Genomic DNA, 18,671 nt, shown 5'->3' with positions numbered 1-18,671 from the left:
GGCCCACTGCTTGGATGACATCACTGTATGCAAATCCGTCTTCTGCAGACCTTCCCCCAGGAATGCTTGTACTAGTTGTTGCATTTGGTTTGTTGTTTGGGGGTGCTTCAGTATTAGGCAGCCTTCTGCCCTCCCATGTTCATCTGAAAATATGTGTTCTCCCTGCAGTTGTTGTCCCCAGATGAGAGTTCCCTTGTGCTGCCTCAGTTGAATCTCCTTTACTTGACAGAGATGTGCCTGAGCAGCGGCCCTCCCCAGCCCTATCCCAAATCATACTTATTTTGCATAGGAGATATCATGGTAATGAAGACTGTTATCCCAGGGTGAGGTTCATTCATTGCATTCTGGGTATGCTGACCCCTGTGATTTCCCCAAATGTGGGAAACTCGACTTCATTATTTGTGGTGGTGGGGGACTGTGTTTGTGCTTTCCTCTGGTCAGCTCTGGTAAAAGTCAGATTTATTTGTCTCAGATCTTCCTCTAGCCTTGTTCTTCTTTCGAGAGTTCCCTTGTGCTGACTCAGTTGGATCTCCTTCACTTGACAGGGAAGTGCCCGAGCAGCGACCCTACCCAGCTCTAGCCCAACTCCTACTTACCTGCCAGGTGAGATACTATGATCATGAAGGTGCTTCTCCCAGGGCAAGGCTCACCCATTGCACTCTGGGTGTGCTGCTCTTGCGATTTCCCCAAATGTGGGAAACTTGACTGCATAATTTGTGTTTCCCCTGGTCGGCTCTCGTATAATTCAGATCTCTTTGTCTCAGGTCTCTCTCCAGCCTAGTTTGCTGTCTGTTTCCACTTCTCTTTTCTTGAGCCGCTCCCTTCTATGCCCTGCGCACTATTATGACCTCTCTTGTCTGCTTACTTTGTGCCTTCCAACGTCAATGCAAACTACAGGTAGTGCTGCAGGGCCCACACCCTTTTACATGCTTTACAGAGCAGCTCTGGAGCTGTTACAGTGCCCAGCTGCTGCAAGAAATCAGCTTGAATGCTTCAGGGGCTGGGGCATAGCCATCATGAGCCCCACACCGAAGGAGGGTGGAGGTGTTTAATGTGAATTAGGGGTCATCCAAGCGCCGCAAAAGGCCGCCATGCCCTGCACATCCCTTTTTTCTTTTCATATGCAGACGAGGGTTGAAGCCAACTTTGACCCACTGCTTGGATGACATCACCATATGCAAATCCATCTGCTGCAGGCCTTCCCCCAGGAATGCTTGCACTAGTTGTTGCATTTGGTTTGTTGTTTGGGGGTGCTTCAGTATTAGGCAGCCTTCTGCCCTCCCATGTTCATCTGAAAATATGTGTTCTCCCTGCAGTTGTTGTCCCCAGATGAGAGTTCCCTTGTGCTGCCTCAGTTGAATCTCCTTTACTTGACAGAGATGTGCCTGAGCAGCGGCCCTCCCTAGCTCTATCCCAAATCATACTTATTTTGCATAGGAGATACCATGGTCATGAAGATTGTTTTCCCAGGGTGAGGTTCATTCATTGCATTCTGGGTATGCTGACCCCTGTGACTTCCCCAAATGTGGGAAACTGGACTGCATTATTTGTGGTAGTGAGGGACTGTGTTTGTGCTTTCCTCTGGTCAGCTCTGGTAAAAGTCAGATTTCTTTGTCTCAGATCTTCCTCTAGCCTTGTTCTTCTTTCGAGAGCTCCCTTGTGCTGCCTCAGTTGGATCTCCTTCACTTGACAGGGGGGTGCCCGAGCAGCGACCCTCCCCAGCTCTAGCCCAGCTCCTACTTACCTGCCAGGTGAGATACTATGATCATGAAGGTGCTTCTCCCAGGGCAAGGCTCACCCATTGCACTCTGGGTGTGCTACTCCTGCGGTTTCCCCAAATGTTGGACACTTGACTGCATAATTTGTGTTTCACCTGGTCGGCTCTCGTATAATTCAGATCTCTTTGTCTCAGGTCTCTCTCCAGCCTAATTTGCAGTCTGTTTCCACTTCTCTTTTCTTGAGTTGCTCCCTTCTATGCCCTTGCGCACTATCCAGACTTCTCCCGTCTGCTTACTTTGTGCCTTCCAACGCACAATGCAAACTACAGGTAGTGCTGCAGGGCCCACACCCTTTTACTTGCCTTACAGAGCAGCTCTGGAGCTGTTACAGTGCCCAGCTGCTGCAAGAAATCAGCTTGAATGCTTCAGGGGCTGGGGCATAGCCATCATGAGCCCCACACCGAAGGAGGGTGGAGGTGTTTAATGCGAACTAGGGGTCATCCAAGCACCGCAAAAGGCCGCCATGCCCTGCATGCCAATTTTATCTTTTCATATGCAGACGAGGGTTGAAGCCAACTTTGACCCACTGCTTGGATGACATCACCATATGCAAATCCATCTGCTGCAGGCCTTCCCCCAGGAATGCTTGCACTAGTTGTTGCATTTGGTTTGTTGTTTGGGGGTGCTTCAGTATTAGGCAGCCTTCTGCCCTCCCATGTTCATCTGAAAATATGTGTACCTCCTGCAGTTGTTGTCCCCAGATGAGAGTTCCCTTGTGCTGCCTCAGTTGAATCTCCTTTACTTGACAGAGATGTGCCTGAGCAGCGGCCCTCTCCAGCCCTATCCCAAATCATACTTATTTTGCATAGGAGATACCATGGTCATGAAGATTGTTCTCCCAGGGTGAGGTTCATTCATTGCATTCTGGGTATGCTGACCCCTGTTATTTCCCCAAATGTGTTAAACTTGACAGCATTATTTGTGGTAGTGGGGGACTGTGTTTGTGCTTTCCTCTGGTCAGCTCTGGTAAAAGTCAGATTTCTTTGTCTCAGATCTTCCTCTAGCCTTGTTCTTCTTTCGAGAGTTCTCTTGTGCTGCCTCAGTTGGATCTCCTTCACTTGACAGGGGGGTGCCCGAGCAGCGACCCTCCCCAGCTCTAGCCCAACTCCTACTTACCTGCTAGGTGAGATACTATGATCATGAAGGTGCTTCTCCGAGGGCAAGGCTCACCAATTGCACTCTGGGTGTGCTGCTCCTGCGATATCCCCAAATGTGGGAAACTTGACTGCATAATTTGTGTTTCCCTTGGTCGGCTCTCGTATAATTCAGATCTCTTTGTCTCATGTCTCTCTCCAGCCTAGTTTGCTGTCTGTTTACACTTCTCTTTTCTTGAGCCACTCCCTTCTATGCCCTTGCGCACTATCTTGACTTCTCCCGTCTGCTTACTTTGTGCCTTCCAACGCACAATGCTAACTACAGGTAGTGCTGCAGGGCCCACACCCTTTTAGTTGCCTTACAGAGCAGCTCTGAAGCTATTACAGTGCCCAGCTGCTGCAAGTAATCAGCTTGAATGCTTCAGGGGCTGGGGCATAGCCAACATGAGCCCCACACCGAAGTAGGGTGGAGGTGTTTAATGCGAACTAGGGGTCATCCAAGCGCCGCAAAAGGCCGCCATGCCCTGCACGCCCCTTTTCTCTTTTCATATGCAGACGAGGGTTGAAGCCAACTTTGACCCACTGCTTGGATGACATCACCATATGCAAATCCATCTGCTGCAGGCCTTCCCCCAGGAATGCTTGTACTAGTTGTTGCATTTGGTTTGTTGTTTGGGGGTGCTTCAGTATTTGGCAGCCTTCTGCCCTCCCATGTTCATCTGAAAATATGTGTTCTCCCTGCAGTTGTTGTCCCCAGATGAGAGTTCCCTTGTGCTGCCTCAGTTGAATCTCCTTTACTTGACAAGGGAGGCATTTTGGATTTTTTCTTTGGGTACCCTTACACCTGATGGTCTGAATGAGAGCATCGAACTGAACAACATTGGCAGTCTCTGAAGATTTTATCTATTGATTTACCTAATATATTATTTATTGAATATCCATTTATTGTATGTTTAATAAATAAACAAAATTATTAGAAGTAGCTATTTTGGAAACAGCTTTCCTCTTAGGATGAAACTGTATAATCCTGTTGTGTGTGTTCCTTTAAAGTTCTTTAGTAAAATCCACTAGTAATGATGAACATCAGATTTCTTCCTCCATCCTCTTTTTACACTTTCTCTTGGTTCTATATATATATTTTTTTTTTCTATTTTTATTTTTTTTCCCCTCCTTCTCCCAAAAGGCCCCCCTCCCTCCCCCCATCCCTGTTTTACATTTTAAAATCTTTAAATATTTAAATCTTCGAATCCTTAAATTGTCTGTTTAATATTTATTTTTTCTTCAATTCTTTTTGTTGTTTAAACAGCAATGTAATTATTCCAGGGGTTAAAATAATGAAATATAGAAATAATATTAACAAAAATTAAAGGTAAAAATGAATTGATAGAATGATCCCATTAAAAGTAAATAAATAATATGGATGTTAAGCTGAGCGGGTTGGATTCGAACATGGGACTAGCTGCATAGAGTGCATTTGATGTTTCCCCTGCGCCACAAGAACTGCTTTAGTAGTGGCATGGATTTATGTTACCCTAAAAGGTTTTATATAAGTAAATGGGGATCCTTAGTGCTGAGTCTCTGAATTATGTATATGTGATTATAGATATGAGGTATTGATTGAAAGATTATAGGTTAATCTGTATATAGATTATATATTTTCTGTTATTTTTTAAACCACCTTGTTGCTTATTTTATTATTATTTTTAATCACCATGTTGCTTATTTTTATATTATGAAATGCCTTTATATGTGCAATTGCAATTAGAAAGTTATTCCATATGTGAGTCATTACATGTATGCATCCAATTAGTACATGTATGTATCCTATCAACTAATTAGTAATGCTATTGGTCCGGTGCATTTTAAAAAGAGCCTGCTAGGCTGCTTATGTATCCTCTGACGAAACCGCTCTTGGATAACAGCGGAGAAACGCGTAAGTAAGGTGATTACCGGACACTCTGATTGCTGAGATATAAGCCCGTTCATGAACGAGCTACATCACGGCGGACGTCTGATGTAAAGACAGCGGTGAAGGGAAAAAAGCAATTTGAGACCGAGCAAAAGGAGGTCTCTACCCCACGGCAGGGAGAAATATCCCAACCGCGAGTGCCAAAAAGATCTAGCCACGGTTAACGGGGGTCGTAGCATACCGCTGTGTTTCACCAACCATCACAGCGTTCTCCCCCTGTTTTCTTTCATTACTCACGTGAGTTACATATGAACTTTAACTGCAGTAAATAAGAGGCGTTGGTTACAACTGTTGCTGTTCATCCACAAGAAGGATTTTAATGTATCAATTACAATTGGAAAGTAACGATTAAATTACAACAGCTGTATCCAGGAGGATTTTTTGGACACTTTAATAAACATTCCGTTGTCATCAAGGGCAATATGAAATAGATCCTGATTACATTTAGATATGGATAGTGGTGCCTATATATGTTGACTCCATTGTATTTTATTGAATGTGGGTTTCTTTTGTCTATATATATTTTTTAAAAATAAAGAGCTTGTATATTTTATTTTTTGCGCTCCCTTGATAACAAGTGTGATTATCTTTAAAATTTGGTTTATTATTGGTAGAACAGTACTACCTATGGGAGCAGCATTTTATAATATATGGTGAAAATTAATAGATGTATAAAGATTAAATAAGCAACAAATTGGTGAAATAGATAAGTTTTGATAGGAGCGCTGGGTTCTATATATATATATTGACATTTGGTTATATATATGTATAGACTTTATAAATTCTTGACAGAGATGTGCCTGAGCAGCGGCCCTCCCCAGCCCTATCCCAAATCATACTTATTTTGCATAGGAGATACCATGGTCATGAAGATTGTTCTCCCAGGGTGAGGTTCATTCATTGCATTCTGGGTATGCTGACCCCTGTGATTTCCCCAAATGTGGGAAACTCGACTGCATTATTTGTGGTAGTGGGGGACTGTGTTTGTGCTTTCCTCTGGTCAGCTCTGGTAAAAGTCAGATTTATTTGTCTCAGATCTTCCTCTAGCCTTGTTCTTCTTTCGAGAGTTTCCATGTGCTGCCTCAGTTGGATCTCCTTCACTTGACAGGGGGGTGCCCGAGGAGCGACCCTCCCCAGCTCTAGCCCAACTCCTACTTACCTGCCAGGTGAGATACTATGATCATGAAGGTGCATCTCCCAGGGCAAGGCTCACCCATTGCACTCTGGGTGTGCTGCTCCTGCGGTTTCCACAAATGTTGGACACTTGACTGCATAATTTGTGTTTCCCCTGGTCGGCTCTCGTATAATTCAGATCTCTTTGTCTCAGGTCTCTCTCCAGCCTAGTTTGCTGTCTGTTTCCACTTCTCTTTTCTTGAGTTGCTCCCTTCTATGCCCTTGCGCACTATCCTGACTTCTCCCGTCTGCTTACTTTGTGCCTTCCAACGCACAATGCAAACTACAGGTAGTGCTGCAGGGCCCACACCCTTTTACTTGCCTTACAGAGCAGCTCTGGAGCTGTTACAGTGCCCAGCTGCTGCAAGAAATCAGCTTGAATGCTTCAGGGGCTGGGGCATAGCCCCACACCGAAGGAGGGTGGAGGTGTTTAATGCGAACTAGGGGTCATCCAAGCGCCGCAAAAGGCCGCCATGCCCTGCACGCCCCTTTTCTCTTTTCATATGCAGACGAGGGTTGAAGCCAACTTTGACCCACTGCTTGGATGACATCACCATATGCAAATCCATCTGCTGCAGGCCTTCCCCCAGGAATGCTTGCACTAGTTGTTGCATTTGGTTTGTTGTTTGGGGGTGCTTCAGTATTAGGCAGCCTTCTGCCCTCCCATGTTCATCTGAAAATATGTGTTCTCCCTGCAGTTGTTGTCCCCAGATGAGAGTTCCCTTGTGCTGCCTCAGTTGAATCTCCTTTACTTGACAGAGATGTGCCTGAGCAGCGGCCCTCCCCAGCCCTATCCCAAGTCATACTTATTTTGCATAGGAGATACCATGGTCATGAAGATTGTTCTCCCAGGGTGAGGTTCATTCATTGCATTCTGGGTATGCTGACCCCTATGATTTCCCCAAATGTGGGAAACTCGACTGCATTATTTGTGGTAGTGGGGGACTGTGTTTGTTCTTTCCTCTGGTCAGCTCTGGTAAAAGTCAGATTTATTTGTCTCAGATCTTCCTCTAGCCTTGTTCTTCTATCGAGAGTTTCCTTGTGCTGCCTCAGTTGGATCTCCTTCACTTGACAGGGGGGTGCCCGAGCAGCGACCCTCCCCAGCTCTATCTCAAATCCTACTTATCTGCCAGGTGAGATACTATGATCATGAAGGTGCTTCTCCCAGGGCAAGTCTCACCCATTGCACTCTGGGTGTGCTGCTCCTGCGATTTCCCCAAATGTGGGAAACTTGACTGCATAATTTGTGTTTCCCCTGGTCGGCTCTCTTATAATTCAGATCTCTTTGTCTCAGGTCTCTCTCCAGCCTAGTTTGCTGTCTATTTACACTTCTTTTTTCTTGAGCCGCTCCCTTCTATGTCCTTGCGCACTATCCTGACTTCTCCCGTCTGCTTAATTTGTGCCTTCCAACGCACAATGCGAACTACAGGTAGTGCTGCAGGGCCCACGCCCTTTTACTTGCCTTACAGAGCAGCTCTGGAGCTGTTACAGTGCCTAGCTGCTGCAAGAAATCAGCTTGAATGCTTCAGGGGCTGGGGCATAGCCAACATGAGCCCCACACCGAAGGAGGGTGGAGGTGTTTAATGCGAACTAGGGGTCATCCAATCGCCGCAAAAGGCCGCCATGCCCTGCACGCCCCTTTTCTCTTTTCATATGCAGACGAGGGTTGAAGCCAACTTTGACCCACTGCTTGGATGACATCACCATATGCAAATCCATCTGCTGCAGCCTTCCCCCAGGAATGCTTGCACTAGTTGTTGCATTTGGTTTGTTGTTTGGGGGTGCTTCAGTATTAGGCAGCCTTCTGCCCTCCCATGTTCATCTGAAAATATGTGTTCTCCCTGCAGTTGTTGTCCCCAGATGAGAGTTCCCTTGTGCTGCCTCAGTTGAATCTCCTTTACTTGACAGAGATGTGCCTGAGCAGCGGCCCTCCCCAGCCCTATCCCAAATCATACTTATTTTGCATAGGCGATACCATGGTCATGAAGATTGTTCTCTCAGGGTGAGGTTCATTCATTGCATTCTGGGTATGCTGACCCCTGTGATTTCCCTAAATGTGGGAAACTCGACTGCATTATTTGTGGTAGTGGGGGACTGTGTTTGTGCTTTCCTCTGGTCAGCTCTGGTAAAAGTCAGATTTCTTTGTCTCAGATTTTCCTCTAGCCTTGTTCTTCTTTCGAGAGTTTCCATGTGCTGCCTCAGTTGGATCTCCTTCACTTGACAGGGGGGTGCCCGAGCAGCGACCCTCCCCAGCTCTAGCCCAACTCCTACTTACCTGCCAGGTGAGATACTATGATCATGAAGGTGCTTCTCCCAGGGCAAGGCTCACCCATTGCACTCTGGGTGTGCTGCTCCTGCGGTTTCCCCAAATGTTGGACACTTGACTGCATAATTTGTGTTTCCCCTGGTCGGCTCTCGTATAATTCAGATCTCTTTGTCTCAGGTCTCTCTCCAGCCTAGTTTGCTGTCTGTTTCCAATTCTCTTTTCTTGAGTTGCTCTCTTCTATGCCCTTGCGCACTATCCTGACTTCTCCCGTCTGCTTACTTTGTGCCTTCCAACGCACAATGCAAACTACAGGTAGTGCTGCAGGGCCCACACCCTTTTACTTGCCTTACAGAGCAGCTCTGGAGCTGTTACAGTGCCCAGCTGCTGCAAGAAATCAGCTTGAATGCTTCAGGGGCTGGGGCATAGCCCCACACCGAAGGAGGGTGGAGGTGTTTAATGCGAACTAGGGGTCATCCAAGCGCCGCAAAAGGCCGCCATGCCCTGCACGCCCCTTTTCTCTTTTCATATGCAGACGAGGGTTGAAGCCAACTTTGACCCACTGCTTGAATGACATCACCATATGCAAATCCATCTGCTGCAGGCCTTCCCCCAGGAATGCTTGCACTAGTTGTTGCATTTGGTTTGTTGTTTGGGGGTGCTTCAGTATTAGGCAGCCTTCTGCCCTCCCATGTTCATCTGAAAATATGTGTTCTCCCTGCAGTTGTTGTCCCCTGATGAGAGTTCCCTTGTGCTGCCTCAGTTGAATCTCCTTTACTTGACAGAGATGTGCCTGAGCAGCGGCCCTCCCCAGCCCTATCCCAAGTCATACTTATTTTGCATAGGAGATACCATGGTCATGAAGATTGTTCTCCCAGGGTGAGGTTCATTCATTGCATTCTGGGTATGCTGACCCCTATGGTTTCACCAAATGTGGGAAACTCGACTGCATTATTTGTGGTAGTGGGGGACTGTGTTTGTTCTTTCCTCTGGTCAGCTCTGGTAAAAGTCAGATTTATTTGTCTCATATCTTCCTCTAGCCTTGTTCTTCTATCGAGAGTTTCCTTGTGCTGCCTCAGTTGGATCTACTTCACTTGACAGGGGGGTGCCCGAGCAGCGACCCTCCCCAGCTCTATCCCAAATCCTACTTATCTGCCAGGTGAGATACTATGATCATGAAGGTGCTTCTCCCAGGGCAAGTCTCACCCATTGCACTCTGGGTGTGCTGCTCCTGCGATTTCCCCAAATGTGGGAAACTTGACTGCATAATTTGTGTTTCCCCTGGTCGGCTCTCTTATAATTCAGATCTCTTTGTCTCAGGTCTCTCTCCAGCCTAGTTTGCTGTCTGTTTCCACTTCTCTTTTCTTGAGCCGCTCCCTTCTATGCCCTTGCGCACTATCCTGACTTCTCCCGTCTGCTTACTTTTTGCCTTCCAACGCACAATGCGAACTACAGGAAGTGCTGCAGGTCCCACACCCTTTTATTTGCCTTACAGAGCAGCTCTGGAGCTGTTACAGTGCCCAGCTGCTGCAAGAAATCAGCTTGAATGCTTCAGGGGCTGGGGCATAGCCAAAATGAGACACACACCGAAGGAGGGTGGAGGTGTTTAATGCGAGCTAGGGGTCATCCAAGCGCCGCAAAAGGCTGCCATGCCCTGCAAGCCCCTTTTCTCTTTTCATATGCAGACGAGGGTTGAAGCCAACTTTGACCCACTGCTTGGATGACATCACCATATGCAAATCCATCTGCTGCAGGCCTTCCCCCAGGAATGCTTGCACTAGTTGTTGCATTTTGTTTGTTGTTTGGGGGTGCTTCAGTATTAGGTAGCCTTCTGCCCTCCCATGTTCATCTGAAAATATGTGTTCTCCCTGCAGTTGTTGTCCCCAGATGAGAGTTCCCTTGTGCTGCCTCAGTTGAATCTCCTTTACTTGACAGAGATGTGCCTGAGCAGCGGCCCTCCCCAGCCCTATCCCAAATCATACTTATTTTGCATAGGAGATACCATGGTCATGAAGATTGTTCTCCCAGGGTGAGGTTCATTCATTGCATTCTGGGTATGCTGACCCCTGTGATTTCCACAAATGTGGGAAACTCGACTGCATTATTTGTGGTAGTGGGGGACTGTGTTTGTGCTTTCCTCTGGTCAGCTCTGGTAAAAGTCAGATTTCTTTGTCTCAGATTTTCCTCTAGCCTTGTTCTTCTTTCGAGAGTTCCCTTGTGCTGCCTCAGTTGGATCTCCTTCACTTGACAGGGGGCTGCCCGAGCAGCGACCCTCCCCAGCTCTAGCCCAACTCCTACTTACCTGCCAGGTGAGATACTATGATCATGAAGTTGCTTCTCCCTGGGCAAGGATCACCCATTGCACTCTGGGTGTGCTGCCCCTGTGATTTCCCCAAATGTGGGAAACTTGACTGCGTAATTTGTGTTTCCCCTGGTCGGCTCTCATATAATTCAGATCTCTTTGTCTCAGGTCTCTCTCCAGCCTAGTTTGCTGTCTGTTTCCACTTCATTTTTCTTGAGCCCCTCCCTTCTATACCCTTGTGCACTATCCTGACTTCTCCTCCCGTCTGCTTACTTTGTGCCTTACAATGCACAATGCAAACTACAGGTAGTGCTGCAGGGCCCACACCCTTTTACTTGCCTTACAGAGCAGCTCTGGAGCTGTTACAGTGCCCAGCTGCTGCAAGAAATCAGCTTGAATGCTTCAGGGGCTGGGGCATGGCCAACATGAGCCCCACACAGAAGGAGGATGGGGGTATTTAATGCGAACTAGGGGTCATCCAAGCGCCGCAAAAGGCCGCCATGCCCTGCATACCCCTTTTCTCTTTTCATATGCAGATGAGGGTTCCAGCCAACTTTGGCCCACTGCTTGGATGACATCACCGTGTGCAAATCCGTCTTCTGCAGACCTTCCCCCAGGAATGCTTGTACTAGTTGTTGCATTTGGTTTGTTGTTTGGGGGTGCTTCAGTATTAGGCAGCCTTCTGCCCTCCCATGTTCATCTGAAAATATGTGTTCTCCCTGCAGTTGTTGTCCCCAGATGAGAGTTCCCTTGTGCTGCCTCAGTTGAATCTCCTTTACTTGACAGAGATGTGCCTGAGCAGCGGCCCTCCCCAGCCCTATCCCAAATCATACTTATTTTGCATAGGAGATACCATGGTCATGAAGATTGTTCTCCCAGGGTGAGGTTCATTCATTGCATTCTGGGTATGCTGACCCCTGTGATTTCCCCAAATGTGGGAAACTTGACTGCATTATTTGTGGTAGTGAGGGACTGTGTTTGTGCTTTCCTCTGGTCAGCTCTGGTAAAAGTCAGATTTCTTTGTCTCAGATCTTCCTCTAGCCTTGTTCTTCTTTCGAGAGTTTCCTTGTGCTGCCTCAGTTGGATCTCCTTCACTTCACAGGGGGTGCCCGAGCAGCGACCCTCCCCAGCTCTAGCCCAACTCCTACTTACCTGCCAGGTGAGATACTATGATCATGAAGGTGCTTCTCCCAGGGCAAGGCTCACCCATTGCACTCTGGGTGTGCTGCTCCTGCGATTTCCCCAAATGTGGGAAACTTGACTGCATAATTTGTGTTTCCCCTGGTCGGCTCTCGTATAATTCAGATCTCTTTGTCTCAGGTCTCTCTCCAGCCTAGTTTGCTGTCTGTTTCCACTTCTCTTTTCTTGAGCCGCTCCCTTCTATGCCCTTGCGCACTATCCCAGGATAATTATTGTAGCTGGTCTGCGGGTAACAGCTCTCAGATCCACTTCTAGAAAAAATGCAACAATGTAATTTGAGTGACAAACTGCAGAGATGAACCCTTTCTGTGACTGCTGCACAGGGATCACACAAACTCTATACATAGGGCTGACTTCACTTAGGGGAGATGTTCTCGCCCCGCAAAGAAGTGCGAGTATATACCGCACTTACGGTACCATTGGGTTTACAGATATTTTCTTGCAATACACTATGGGGGTCATTCTGAGTTGATTGCTCGCTAGCAGTTTTTAGCAGCCTTAAAACGGTGGAGTTAACATATCTCACGTGGAAGGTGGTCATGTTATTAGCCTTGGCTTCGGCTAGGCGAGTGTCGGAATTAGCGGCTTTGTCACATAAAAGCCCATATTTGGTGTTCCATGTGGATAGAGCGGAATTGCGGACCCATCCTCAATTCCTACCAAAAGTGGTTTCATCTTTTCATATGAACCAACCTATTGTGGTGCCTTTGGCTATGCGTGACTTGGAGGATTCCGAGTTACTTGATGTGGTCAGGGCTTTGAAAATTTACGTGGCCAGGACGGCTAGAGTCAGGAAAACTGAAGCGCTGTTTGTCCTGTATGCAACCAAAAAGATTGGTGCCCCTGCTTCAAAGCAGGCTATTGCTCGCTGGATTTGTAACACGATTCAGCAAGCGCATTCTATGGCTGGATTGCAGTTACCGAAATCGGTCTAGGCCCATTCCACGAGGAAAGTGGGCTCTTCTTGGGCGGCTGCCCGAGGGGTCTCGGCACTACAGCTGTGTCGAGCTGCTACTTGGTCAGGTTCAAACACCTTTTCAAAATACTATAAGTTTGATACCCTGGCTGAGGAGGAACTCATGTTTGCTCAATCGATGCTGCAGAGTCATCCGCACTCTCCCGCCCGTTTTGGAGCTTTGGTATAATCCCCATGGTCCTTACGGAGCCCCCAGCATCCTCTAGGACGTTAGAGAAAATAAGATTTTAAACCTACCGGTAAATCTTTTTCTCGTAGTCCGTAGAGGATGCTGGGCGCCCGTCCCAAGTGCGGACTACTTCTGCAATACTTGTATATAGTTATTGCTTCAATAAGGGTTATGTTATAGTTGCATCGGTCCTGCACTGATGCTACAGTATGTTGTTTTTTCGTACTCATAACTGGGTAGTTTATCACAAGTTATACAGTGTGATTGGTGTGGCTGGTATGAATCTTGCCCTGGATTAACAAAATCCTTTCCTCATACTGTCCGTCTCCTCTGGGCACAGTTTCTCTAACTGTGGCATAGAGGCGCATAGAGGGAGGAGCCAGTGCACACCCAGAACTAAAGTCTTTCTTAAAGTGCCCATGTCTCCTGCGGAGCCCGTCTATCCCCATGGTCCTTACGGAGTCCCCAGCACCCTCTACGGACTACGAGAAAAAGATTTACCGGTAGGTTTAAAATCTTAATTTCTACTTTATTCTTTTCTATCCTAGTTTATTACGACCAACTCTCATCCAAGGAGTTTGATATTCTACTACCTGCATGCAATTTAAATTGCTTAAATTGTTTATATGGTTGATTTGTCCTTCACAACCCATAATCTGCAACTTGGATGTACTTGTGTCATTGAAAATCTTATAATAAAAATGTTTATATATTGAAAAAAAAAGTTATAAGACATATGCATTCAATATTTGAAGAAACAAAATAAAATAAAGCTATGTATTTGGTTTCACTAACAAGCACATTGGAAGACTTGACTACTGTTAAAAGACATGCATTACATGGTATAGAGCCACAAACCACAATGTAGTAAAATAAAAACAAACTTACATGTGCTAGAGCTGGGGAGGGTCGCTGCTCGGGCAGCCCCCTGTCAAGTGAAGGAGATACAACTGAGGCAGCACAAGGGAACTCTCGAAAGAAGAACAAGGCTAGAGGAAAATCTGAGACAAAGAAATCTGACTTTTACCAGAGCTGACCAGAGAAAAGCACAAACACAGTCCCCCACTACCACAAATAATGCAGTCGAGTTTCCCACATTTGTGGAAATCACAGGGGTCAGCATACCCAGAATGCAATGAATGAACCTCACCCTGGGAGAACAATCTTCATGACCATGGTATCTCCTATGCAAAATAAGTATGATTTGGGATAGGGCTGGGGAGGGCCGCTGCTCAGGCACATCTCTGTCAAGTAAAGGAGATTCAACTGAGGCAGCACAAGGGAACTCTCATCTGGGGACAACAACTGCAGGGAGAACACATATTTTCAGATGAACATGGGAGGGCAGAAGGCTACCTAATACTGAAGCACCCCCAAACAACAAACAAAATGCAACAACTAGTGCAAGCATTCCTGGGGGAAGGCCTGCAGCAGATGGATTTGCATATGGTGATGTCATCCAAGCAGTGGGTCAAAGTTGGCTTCAACCCTCGTCTGCATATGAAAAGAGAAAAGGGGCGTGCAGGGCATGGCAGCCTTTTGCGGCGCTTGGATGACCCCTAGCTTGCATTAAACACCTCCACCCTCCTTCGGTGTGGGGCTCATGTTGGCTATGCCCCAGCCCCTGAAGCATTCAAGCTGATTTCTTGCAGCAGCTGGGCACTGTAACAGCTCCAGAGCTGCTCTGTAAGGCAAATAAAAGGGTGTGGGACCTGCAGCACTACCTGTAATTCGCATTGTGCGTTGGAAGGCAAAAAGTAAGCAGACGGGAGAAGTCAGGATAGTGCGCAAGGGCATAGAAGGGAGCGGCTCAAGAAAAGAGAAGTGGAAACAGACAGCAAACTAGGCTGGAGAGAGACCTGAGACAAAGAGATCTGAATTATACGAGAGCCGATCAGGGGAAACACAAATTATGCAGTCAAGTTTCCCACATTTGGGGAAATCGCAGGAGCAGCACACCCAGAGTGCAATGGGTGAGCCTTGCCCTGGGAGAAGCACCTTCATGATCATAGTATCTCACCTGGCAGGTAAGTAGGAGTTGGGCTAGAGTTGGGGAGGGTCGCTGCTCGGGCACCCCCCTGTCAAGTGAAGGAGATCCAACTGAGGCAGCACAAGGAAACTCTCGAAAGAAGAACAAGGCTAGAGGAAGATCTGAGACAAAGAAATCTGACTTTTACCAGAGCTGACCAGAGGAAAGCACAAACACAGTCACTCACTACCACAAATAATGCAGTCAAGTTTCCCACATTTGGGGAAATCACAGGGGTCAGCATACCCAGAATGCAATGAATGAACCTCACCCTGGGAGAACAATCTTCATGACCATGGTATCTCCTATGCAAAATAAGTATGATTTGGGATAGGGCTGGGGAGGGCCGCTGCTCAGGCACATCTCTGTCAAGTAAAGGAGATTCAACTGAGGCAGCACAAGGGAACTCTCATCTGGGGACAACAACTGCAGGGAGAACACATTTTTTCAGATGAACATGGGAGGGCAGAAGGCTGCCTAATACTGAAGCACCCCCAAACAACAAACCAAATGCAACAACTAGTACAAGCATTCCTGGGGGAAGGTCTGCAGAAGATGGATTTGCATACGGTGATGTCATCCAAGCAGTGGGCCAAAGTTGGCTGGAACCCTCATCTGCATATGAAAAGAGAAAAGGGGTATGCAGGGCATGGCGGCCTTTTGCGGCGCTTGGGTGACCCCTAGTTCGCATTAAATACCCCCACCCTCCTTCTGTGTGGGGCTCATGTTGGCCATGCCCCAGCCCCTGAAGCATTCAAGCTGATTTCTTGCAGCAGCTGGGCACTGTAACAGCTCCAGAGCTGCTCTGTAAGGCAAGTAAAAGGGTGTGGGCCCTGCAGCACTACCTGTAGTTTGCATTGTGCATTGTAAGGCACAAAGTAAGCAGACGGGAGGAGAAGTCAGGATAGTGCACAAGGGTATAGAAGGGAGGGGCTCAAGAAAAAAGAAGTGGAAACAGACAGCAAACTAGGCTGGAGAGAGACCTGAGACAAAGAGATCTGAATTATACGAGAGCCGACCAGGGGAAACACAAATTATGCAGTCAAGTTTCCCACATTTGGGGAAATCGCAGGAGCAGCACACCCAGAGTGCAATGGGTGAGACTTGCCCTGGGAGAAGCACCTTCATGATCATAGTATCTCACCTGGCAGGTAAGTAGGATTTGGGATAGAGCTGGGGAGGGTCGCTGCTCGGGCACCCCCCTGTCAAGTGAAGTAGATCCAACTGAGGCAGCACAAGGAAACTCTCGATAGAAGAACAAGGCTAGAGGAAGATCTGAGACAAATAAATCTGACTTTTATAAGAGCTGACCAGAGGAAAGAACAAACACAGTCCCCCACTACCACAAATAATGCAGTCGAGTTTCCCACATTTGGGGAAATCATAGGGGTCAGCATACCCAGAATGCAATGAATGAACCTCACCCTGGGAGAACAATCTTCATGACCATGGTATCTCCTATGCAAAATAAGTATGACTTGGGATAGGGCTGGGGAGGGCCGCTGCTCAGGCACATCTCTGTCAAGTAAAGGAGATTCAACTGAGGCAGCACAAGGGAACTCTCATCTGGGGACAACAACTGCAGGGAGAACACATATTTTCAGATGAACATGGGAGGGCAGAAGGCTGCCTAATACTGAAGCACCCCCAAACAACAAACCAAATGCAACAACTAGTGCAAGCATTCCTGGGGGAAGGCCTGCAGCAGATGGATTTGCATATGGTGATGTCATCCAAGCAGTGGGTCAAAGTTGGCTTCATCCCTCGTCTGCGTAGGAAAAGAAAAAAGGGGCGTGCAGGGCATGGCGGCCTTTTGCGGCGCTTGGATGACCCCTAGTTCGCATTAAACACCTCTACCCTCCTTCTGTGTGGGGCTTTGCCCCAGCCCCTGAAGCATTCAAGCTGATTTCTTGCAGCAGCTGGCACTGTAACAGCTCCAGAGCTGCTCTGTAAGGCAAGTAAAAGGGTGTGGGCCCTGCAGCACTACCTGTAGTTTGCATTGTGCGTTGGAAGGCACAAAGTAAGCAGACGGGAGAAGTCAGGATAGTGCGCAAGGGCATAGAAGGGAGCAACTCAAGAAAAGAATAGTGGAAACAGACAGCAAACTAGGCTGGAGAGAGACCTGAGACAAAGAGATCTGAATTATACGAGAGCCGACCAGGGGAAACACAAATTATGCAGTCAAGTGTCTAACATTTGGGGAAACCGCAGGAGCAGCACACCCAGAGTGCAATGGGTGAGCCTTGCCCTGGGAGAAGCACCTTCATGATCATAGTATCTCACCTGGCAGGTAAGTAGGAGTTGGGCTAGAGCTGGGGAGGGTCGCTGCTCGGGCACCCCCCTGTCAAGTGAAGGAGATCCAACTGAGGCAGCACATGGAAACTCTCGAAAGAAGAACAAGGCTAGAGGAAGATCTGAGACAAATAAATCTGACTTTTACCAGAGCTGACCAGAGGAAAGCACAAACACAGTCCCCCACTACCACAAATAATGCAGTCGAGTTTCCCACATTTGGGGAAATCACAGGGGTCAGCATACCCAGAATGCAATGAATGAACCTCACCCTGGGAGAACAATCTTCATGACCATGGTATCTCCTATGCAAAATAAGTCTGATTTGGGATAGGGCTGGGGAGGGCCGCTGCTCAGGCACATCTCTGTCAAGAATTTATAAAGTCTATACATATATATAACCAAATGTCAATATATATATATAGAACCCAGCGCTCCTATCAAAACTTATCTATTTCACCAATTTGTTGCTTATTTAATCTTTATACATCTATTAATTTTCACCATATATTATAAAATGCTGCTCCCATAGGTAGTACTGTTCTACCAATAATAAACCAAATTTTAAAGATAATCACACTTGTTATCAAGGGAGCGCAAAAAATAAAATATACAAGCTCTTTATTTTTAAAAAATATATATAGACAGAAGAAACCCACATTCAATAAAATACAATGGAGTCAACATATATAGGCACCACTATCCATATCTAAATGTAATCAGGATCTATTTCATATTGCCCTTGATGACAACGGAATGTTTATTAAAGTGTCCAAAAAATCCTCCTGGATACAGCTGTTGTAATTTAATCGTTACTTTCCAATTGTAATTGATACATTAAATTCCTTCTTGTGGATGAACAGCAACAGTTGTAACCAACGCCTCTTATTTACTGCAGTTAAAGTTCATATGTAACTCACGTGAGTAATGAAAGAAAACAGGGGGAGAGCGCTGTGATGGTTGGTGAAACACAGCGGTATGCTACGACCCCCGTTAACCGTGGCTGGATCTTATTGGCACTCGCGGTCGGGATATTTCTCCCTGCCGTGGGGTAGAGACCTCCTTTTGCTCGGTCTCAAATTGCTTTTTCCCCTTCACCGCTGTCTTTACATCAGACGTCCGCCGTGATGTATCTCGTTTATGAACGGGCTTATATCTCAGCAATCAGAGTGTCCGGTAATCACCTTTCTTACGCGTTTCTCCGCTGTTATCCAAGAGCGGTTTCGTCAGAGGATACATCAGCAGCCTAGCAGGCTCTTTTTAAAATGCACCGGACCAATAGCATTACTAATTAGTTGATTGGATACATACATGTACTAATTGGATGCATACATGTAATGACTCACATATGGAACAACTTTCTAATTGCAATTGCACATATAAAGGCATTTCATAATATAAAAATAAGCAACATGGTGATTAAAAA

The 18,671-nt window shown here is 46.8% G+C and overlaps 22 non-coding genes and 3 pseudogenes across 22 annotated transcripts; 18 read left to right on the top strand and 7 right to left on the bottom strand.

Annotated features, from left to right (window-relative positions):
• The first annotated feature begins 272 nt into the window (after positions 1–272).
• Positions 273–436, top strand: LOC135040150 (U1 spliceosomal RNA). The gene has a single exon (XR_010234092.1). It is a non-coding gene; the product is annotated as a U1 spliceosomal RNA (small nuclear RNA).
• Positions 437–588: 152 nt separating this feature from the next.
• LOC135040164 (U1 spliceosomal RNA) lies at positions 589–751 on the top strand. Its single transcript, XR_010234106.1, has one exon. It is a non-coding gene; the product is annotated as a U1 spliceosomal RNA (small nuclear RNA).
• Positions 752–1,420: 669 nt separating this feature from the next.
• Positions 1,421–1,584, top strand: LOC135040143 (U1 spliceosomal RNA). Its single transcript, XR_010234085.1, has one exon. It is a non-coding gene; the product is annotated as a U1 spliceosomal RNA (small nuclear RNA).
• A 152-nt stretch (positions 1,585–1,736) lies between these two features.
• LOC135040181 (U1 spliceosomal RNA) lies at positions 1,737–1,899 on the top strand. Its single transcript, XR_010234119.1, has one exon. It is a non-coding gene; the product is annotated as a U1 spliceosomal RNA (small nuclear RNA).
• Positions 1,900–2,570: 671 nt separating this feature from the next.
• Positions 2,571–2,734, top strand: LOC135040146 (U1 spliceosomal RNA). Its single transcript, XR_010234088.1, has one exon. It is a non-coding gene; the product is annotated as a U1 spliceosomal RNA (small nuclear RNA).
• A 152-nt stretch (positions 2,735–2,886) lies between these two features.
• On the top strand, positions 2,887–3,049 carry LOC135040193 (U1 spliceosomal RNA). Its single transcript, XR_010234127.1, has one exon. It is a non-coding gene; the product is annotated as a U1 spliceosomal RNA (small nuclear RNA).
• Positions 3,050–5,676: 2,627 nt separating this feature from the next.
• Positions 5,677–5,840, top strand: LOC135040197 (U1 spliceosomal RNA). The gene has a single exon (XR_010234131.1). It is a non-coding gene; the product is annotated as a U1 spliceosomal RNA (small nuclear RNA).
• A 152-nt stretch (positions 5,841–5,992) lies between these two features.
• On the top strand, positions 5,993–6,155 carry LOC135040178 (U1 spliceosomal RNA). The gene has a single exon (XR_010234116.1). It is a non-coding gene; the product is annotated as a U1 spliceosomal RNA (small nuclear RNA).
• Positions 6,156–6,816: 661 nt separating this feature from the next.
• Positions 6,817–6,980, top strand: LOC135040203 (U1 spliceosomal RNA). Its single transcript, XR_010234137.1, has one exon. It is a non-coding gene; the product is annotated as a U1 spliceosomal RNA (small nuclear RNA).
• A 152-nt stretch (positions 6,981–7,132) lies between these two features.
• LOC135040176 (U1 spliceosomal RNA) lies at positions 7,133–7,274 on the top strand (annotated as a pseudogene).
• Positions 7,275–7,965: 691 nt separating this feature from the next.
• On the top strand, positions 7,966–8,129 carry LOC135040224 (U1 spliceosomal RNA). The gene has a single exon (XR_010234158.1). It is a non-coding gene; the product is annotated as a U1 spliceosomal RNA (small nuclear RNA).
• Positions 8,130–8,281: 152 nt separating this feature from the next.
• On the top strand, positions 8,282–8,444 carry LOC135040177 (U1 spliceosomal RNA). Its single transcript, XR_010234115.1, has one exon. It is a non-coding gene; the product is annotated as a U1 spliceosomal RNA (small nuclear RNA).
• A 661-nt stretch (positions 8,445–9,105) lies between these two features.
• On the top strand, positions 9,106–9,269 carry LOC135040234 (U1 spliceosomal RNA). Its single transcript, XR_010234168.1, has one exon. It is a non-coding gene; the product is annotated as a U1 spliceosomal RNA (small nuclear RNA).
• Positions 9,270–9,421: 152 nt separating this feature from the next.
• On the top strand, positions 9,422–9,563 carry LOC135040175 (U1 spliceosomal RNA; annotated as a pseudogene).
• A 692-nt stretch (positions 9,564–10,255) lies between these two features.
• On the top strand, positions 10,256–10,419 carry LOC135040213 (U1 spliceosomal RNA). The gene has a single exon (XR_010234148.1). It is a non-coding gene; the product is annotated as a U1 spliceosomal RNA (small nuclear RNA).
• A 152-nt stretch (positions 10,420–10,571) lies between these two features.
• Positions 10,572–10,713, top strand: LOC135040184 (U1 spliceosomal RNA; annotated as a pseudogene).
• Positions 10,714–11,408: 695 nt separating this feature from the next.
• LOC135040212 (U1 spliceosomal RNA) lies at positions 11,409–11,572 on the top strand. The gene has a single exon (XR_010234147.1). It is a non-coding gene; the product is annotated as a U1 spliceosomal RNA (small nuclear RNA).
• A 151-nt stretch (positions 11,573–11,723) lies between these two features.
• LOC135040156 (U1 spliceosomal RNA) lies at positions 11,724–11,886 on the top strand. Its single transcript, XR_010234098.1, has one exon. It is a non-coding gene; the product is annotated as a U1 spliceosomal RNA (small nuclear RNA).
• A 2,075-nt stretch (positions 11,887–13,961) lies between these two features.
• LOC135040221 (U1 spliceosomal RNA) lies at positions 13,962–14,125 on the bottom strand. The gene has a single exon (XR_010234155.1). It is a non-coding gene; the product is annotated as a U1 spliceosomal RNA (small nuclear RNA).
• A 671-nt stretch (positions 14,126–14,796) lies between these two features.
• Positions 14,797–14,959, bottom strand: LOC135040151 (U1 spliceosomal RNA). The gene has a single exon (XR_010234093.1). It is a non-coding gene; the product is annotated as a U1 spliceosomal RNA (small nuclear RNA).
• A 152-nt stretch (positions 14,960–15,111) lies between these two features.
• On the bottom strand, positions 15,112–15,275 carry LOC135040227 (U1 spliceosomal RNA). The gene has a single exon (XR_010234161.1). It is a non-coding gene; the product is annotated as a U1 spliceosomal RNA (small nuclear RNA).
• Positions 15,276–15,949: 674 nt separating this feature from the next.
• Positions 15,950–16,112, bottom strand: LOC135040168 (U1 spliceosomal RNA). The gene has a single exon (XR_010234109.1). It is a non-coding gene; the product is annotated as a U1 spliceosomal RNA (small nuclear RNA).
• Positions 16,113–16,264: 152 nt separating this feature from the next.
• On the bottom strand, positions 16,265–16,428 carry LOC135040202 (U1 spliceosomal RNA). The gene has a single exon (XR_010234136.1). It is a non-coding gene; the product is annotated as a U1 spliceosomal RNA (small nuclear RNA).
• Positions 16,429–17,088: 660 nt separating this feature from the next.
• On the bottom strand, positions 17,089–17,251 carry LOC135040186 (U1 spliceosomal RNA). The gene has a single exon (XR_010234122.1). It is a non-coding gene; the product is annotated as a U1 spliceosomal RNA (small nuclear RNA).
• Positions 17,252–17,403: 152 nt separating this feature from the next.
• On the bottom strand, positions 17,404–17,567 carry LOC135040200 (U1 spliceosomal RNA). The gene has a single exon (XR_010234134.1). It is a non-coding gene; the product is annotated as a U1 spliceosomal RNA (small nuclear RNA).
• Between the last annotated feature and the right edge of the window lie 1,104 nt (positions 17,568–18,671).

The sequence above is a fragment of the Pseudophryne corroboree genome, unplaced genomic scaffold (genome assembly GCF_028390025.1).
Source record: "Pseudophryne corroboree isolate aPseCor3 unplaced genomic scaffold, aPseCor3.hap2 scaffold_734, whole genome shotgun sequence".
NCBI lineage: Eukaryota > Metazoa > Chordata > Amphibia > Anura > Myobatrachidae > Pseudophryne > Pseudophryne corroboree.
The sequence above is the reverse complement of the archived record's forward strand: the minus strand, read 5'-3'. Positions and strand labels throughout refer to the sequence as shown.